The following is a 6,000-nucleotide window of genomic DNA, read 5'->3' as shown; positions in this document are numbered from 1 at the left end:
AACAGGCAGATTTTTCTTTTGAGATTTTGGATGGGCTCATTTCTTAACAGAAAATGCAAACATGCACATTCTTCTTTTTAAAAGATTAAAAAGTCACTTTATGACAAAGAAGGGAAAAAGAAAAACAAGAAGGCGGTGAGAAAGAAGAAAAAAGGAGGAGAAAAATTGGAGGAGAAAGGATCCAGATTTAAGTTTGTTGCTTGTAAATCTCTTTCAATATAGTAGGTAATTAATGTTAATTAAATATCCTAAGTTTATAGGATAATGATAGTCAAAACTTACTTAAAAGAATGCTATCTTTAACTTACAAGTAGAATTCATGATGTTTACACACTGCTCTTTGCTTTATAAACTCTTTTTGCTCAACAAGAGAAGACGTTTTTATTTTTAATTATTATGGTTACATAACAGATGTACATAAGAGAAGATTTTTAAATGAAATAAGCTTAGTAGTTTTGTTTTGTTTTTAATTAATAAAGCTTATTTGTAGAGCAGTTTTAGATGCACAGCAAAATTGAGAAGAAAGTACAGGAAGTTCCCACATACCCTACTCCTGTCCCCATACACATACAACCTCCCCCGCTATTGACATTCCACACCAGAGTGTTACATTTGTCACCACCAATGAGCCTACACTAACACATCATCTTCCAAAGCCTGTAGTTTATATCAGGGTTTACTCTTGGTGTTCTACGTTCTGTAGACTTGGACAAATGTATAGTGATGTATCCACTACAGTCATGTCATACAGAACAGTTTCACTGCCCTAAAATTAACGTTTTGGGGGCACTAAACCTCTGTGCCCTGCCTGTTCATTTCTTCCTCTATCTCACACCTGGCAAACACTGATCGTTTTACTATCTCCATAGATTTGCCTTCTTCAGAATGTCATATAGTTGGAATCGTACAGTACAGAGCCTTTTCAGATTGGCTTCTTTCATCTAGTAATATGCATTTAAGTCTCCTTCTTGTCTTTTCATTACTTGATAGCTCATTTCTTTTTAGCACCAAATAATATTCCAATATCTGGATGTGCCACAGTTTATGTATTCACCTATGGAAGGACATCTTGGTTGCTTCCAAGTTTAGCAATTATGAATCAAGCTGCTATAAACACTATAAACGTGCATGTACAGGTTTTTGTGTAGACATAAGTTTTCAATTCATTTGAGTAAATGTCAGAGAGCATGATCACTAGACAGTATAATAAGAGTATGTTTAGTTTTGTAAGAAACTGCCAAAGTGTCTTCCAAAGTGCTGTGCCATTTTGGGTTCCCATCAGCAATATGAGAATTCCTGTTGCTCTACTTACTTGACAGCATTTGGTATTTGTATTAGTCAGGGTTCTGTAGAGGGACAGAGCTAATGGAATAGATAGATAGAGAGAGAGAGAGAGAGAGAGAGATTTAATATATATATAGGTTTATGTATCTATATATATTAAACTATATATTAAATATGTATATTATTAAGTATTAACTCACACAATCACAAGGTCCCACAATAGGCCATCTGTAGGTTGAGGAGCAAGGAGAACAAGTCCAACTTCCAAAACTAAAGAACCTGGAGTCCGATGTTCGAGGGCAGGAAGAATCCAGCATGGGAGAAAGATGCAGGTGGGAAGGCTAGACCCGTTTCTCATTTCACATTTTTCTGCCTGCTTATATCCTGGCCTCTCTGACAGCTGATTAGATTGTACCTACTGGGATTAAGTATGAGTCTGCCTTTCTCAGCCCATTGACACAAATGTTCATCTCCTTTGGCAACACCCTCACAGACACACCCAGGATCAATACTTTGTATGCTTCAATCAAGTTGACACTCGGTATTAACCATCACAGTATTGTCAATGTTTTGGATTTGTGTCATTCTAATAGATATGTGGTTATATCATATTATTGTCTTAATTTGCAATTCCCTAATGACATACAATATTGAACATCTTTTCATATGCTCACTTTGCCACTTGTATATTTTCTTTAACGAGGCGTCTGCTCGGGTCTTCTGCACATTTTCTAAATAAGTTGTTCATTCTCTTGTTGTTGACCTTTAAATGTTCTTTGTATATTTTGGATAACAGTTTTTGTTTGCTTGTTTGTTTTTGTTTGTTTTTATCAGATGTATCTTTTGCAAATATTTTCTCACTCTCTGCAAATATCTTCTCCCACTCTATGGCTTGTCTTCTCATTCTCTTGATGCTTAGTAGTATTTAGTATTCCCAAACATGTTGAGCTATGCAGAGTCTTAATGAAAAAGGAAAAATTTATTTAATTTCCAGATTTAAGTGTCAGGTGAATTAATCTCTAGTGTTTTATTTTTATCAAAATTGATTATGGAGCTTTTGATAAAATCATGTTCCTTTTAGAAATGAAATGTAGTCTCAGAAGATACATTTTGTTATCTTCTCCAGTTTGCTTTTTAATAGAACTTTAGCTTCCCATAGTAAGTGAAATTTCATTACACACAAATTGTTTGCCTTTTTGAGGAAGAAGGGGTATGCAAACTAAATATGTTTTTTAAAAAAATGAAAAGAGATCAGCAATAGAACTATTGTGTAAGGCAAACCTGCTAGGCTGACTTTATCAGAAAGTAATTAAGAATAGTATATAAGTACTTCTATTTGGATATAGATATATTTCTCACATGAAAAACATTAGTCTCACTCTTCATATAACTTTATATAGCTAAAATTTATAAAAACTTATTTCTGATATTATTATATACAAGCTAAGGAAGCCTTTAACAGATTCGTCTGTATCTCCATGTTTATCTGAGATGTCATAAATTCTGACTTTAGGCATGCATGAATAGTCAGGTTGATTTTAACACAGCAGAGGAAACGATCCTGATGGTTGAATTAGGTTTACTACTTAAAGAGCATTTTTATGGCTCCAAAATACTTTATCTACATTAAACACTGAATAACATGAATTAATGGGTAACCTCATCTAATCTTACGCAAGGATCTTTAGATAGCTATTGTGCTACAAAGCAAAGAAAAAAAAGAGTATTCAGTAGAGGTCATTGTTTAGATTTCCTTTCTAATGTTATTTTAAGTTTATTTTTTCCAAATGGTGTGTGTCTGCTGTCCCTAGAGGTCATAACCACCAAAGTTGACATGAGATCCCATGAAAGATCTAGCTTGAGTTTTCACTGTTGATTGTGTATAATTTACCGACCAGTATTTGGACTCTGAACAGCAGGCATCCTGGAACTGTGTAGTGATAATTTAGTCATTGTACAACGGTAGTTTGAGGTGGGATATAAAGACACTTACGATTCTTACATGATCTCAAGATATTCTGAGTTTAAATCAAAGAGTGCCCCCTGCTTAAATTACTCAAATGTATAGGCACCCGTACACAGATGTGGGGTTTGGGTAATTGAAACTGTCAGGTTTACCTGGAAGCAGTCCTGAGTGAATAACCTGGAAGTGAGACAACCCGAAGCTGAATAAATCAAGTGGATTTTCTAACAGGAAGATCTGTATACTTCAATTATTCATGAAGCCTTGAATGTGGAAGCTTGACCTGTGAAATCTTGTAGGTCAAATGACTGCTTCTATCCAAGACTCCAATAAGCACGAAAAATTACTTTATTTTCCTGCTCTATATGTCAGCTAAGGATGATTTTCCTGAACTTTTTATTTACCTCCTCTCCTCAAATGCAGAAAGAAAGAATCAAGCAGTTAGAGTCAACCACCTCTGAGACCAAGCCTTGGGAATTCTGAAGTGAAAATGGGGCCTCTAAAAATAACCAGCCTTGGTCTGTGTGGGGAAAAAGACTTTGTCAGGACCCTGCTGAGCCAAGGAGAGACAATATCTCCAGCATAGACAAAGGTTACATTACACGGGATTTTTAAGGTTTTTGCAACACCAGGGTCTAGTTTTTAATCCAAAACTGAAAGCTAGTTAAAAACAGGGAAGTGGCTGAGCACAGTGGCTCACACAGTAATCCCAGAACTTTCAGAGGCCGAGGCGGGAGGATTGCTTGAGCTCAAGAGTTTGAGAGCAGCCTGGGCTACATGGCAAAACCCCTTCTCTACAAAAAATAGGAAAAAGTAGGCGGGTGGGGTGGTAAACACCTGTAGTTCCAGCTCCTCAGGAGGCTGTGAGGTGAGAAAATCACTTGAGCCCAGGAGGCTGAGGCTGCAGTGAGCTGTCATCGGCTGTTACCGCACCAAGGCACTCCAGCCTGGGCAACAGAGCTGGACCTTGTCTAGAAAAAGACCAAACAAAAAAAAAAAAAAAAAAAAAGGTGTAAAGTATGGGAGAAAGCCTCAAGCATAAAGGAGGTAAAAGGAAATTAGTGCTCATTGAGAACAGGCTATTCTAAAAATAATATCTACAGGGTACTTAAAATGTGTCAGGCATTGTTCTATGAGTTTCTATAGACATCATGTCACATAAGACACATAAGGTCATTTAATCCTAACCGCAATCCTGTGAGGTAGGTACTGTTATTATCATTCAGAAGGCAGCTTCTCTTCTTACCCTGTGCCTTTGTTGATGCTGAACTGTTCTTCACCATACCCTAAAATAAGATGTAGCTGCAAATTCATAATGCAGTCATGCATATTTTTTAGAAAGAATTTCACAAGGACATAGAAGAATATATCACATATCACAGAAAGCGTCATCCTTTTCTATATTCAACATGTTGCTTCTCTTTCGTACCACTCCCTTTACACACAGAGCTTCTAGAAGTTATTCTCTTACCTAGGTTCTCAGCTTTGTGTCCACTCAGCAAGCCAAAATCGGCCAGCTACCACACCTAATCCTCCTTAGAAAGCAGTTTAGGGGCCATCTACTGTCACTCACCCATAACCCCAGGCCATTTTATCTCTACCTATAACTGCTTACCTAAGTATTCACCCAACCAATAAGTCTTTTTTTTGGGGGGGAGGTGAAATCTGTTGTCAGGGAAATAAAGTGTCCTCCACATTGTTACATCATGTTTCGTGTACTTTGTATGAACCAAATTATTAATTTTTTAATAATGACATTATTAGGTACCTATTATATTATCACTTCCCATTTTAAAGATGAGAGGCCTGAGTTTCAGGATTTAAATTTCCCCAGAATTACAAATAGGGTAACTAAGGTAACCAACCATCTCAGATTGCCTGAGACTGTCCCCATTTTAAATATGGGAAGTTTTGGGTCCTGGGAAAACCTCTATCCCAAACCAGTAAAATAAACCATATCCCAGGTTAGTAAAATAGTAATGGTTGGTTTTCAACCCTGGTTTTCTGACAGATTAAGTAGCCACTCAATGAATACTTGCTGAATAAAGGGGAGGTATGAGGGAGGAGGGAGAAAGAAAAATTGGAGGAAAGAAAATGGAAGGAAGGAAGGAAGGAAGGAAGGAAGGAAATGAAACATGAGGGAAATGGAAGCTGCATGGTGATTTGATATCTCATGAATCTTATGTTATCTATAATTTACTTTATACACAGTGGGGTGTATATATATTTGGTTAATATTTGAGGGTACCTCTGATCATGAATAACCCATGATAGTTGCATAGCATTTGAACCACAAACACTTGAACTATCTTCACCTAGATCAGCACTATAGAGTTTGCTTATTTGCATAAGGAATATTAGAAATAATATTTCATGGATGAAATGAATAATATTTAAGTACAGTGGATTGAATATAGTAATCTAGTAAGCCCAGTAGCCTGACCCATGTGGTATTCTTAGCCTCCAATTCAGTCCTGAGTCCCACAACTTAACGGATGATTCTGTCACTTCATTCCAACTAGAGATTTAGCTGAATCCTGCTATTGCAATAGCATTGAAACTGCCTCCAAAGAACCTTTCATGTAGAGAACTTGCTACCAGGTGGTGATATAATGAAAGATAGGGACTAAAGAACAGAGAATGGGACCTCACTGACTTTACAGGAGCAAGCTAGATGGTTATTTTGTGGCTGCTTGCTGATAATTGCTTGCTTGAGTGGAAAACTTCAGCATGAGATATATTTTTGTTATAAT

Source organism: Macaca thibetana, chromosome 12 (genome assembly GCF_024542745.1).
Source record: "Macaca thibetana thibetana isolate TM-01 chromosome 12, ASM2454274v1, whole genome shotgun sequence".
Classification (NCBI taxonomy): domain Eukaryota; kingdom Metazoa; phylum Chordata; class Mammalia; order Primates; family Cercopithecidae; genus Macaca; species Macaca thibetana.
Note: the sequence above shows the minus strand (reverse complement) of the source record.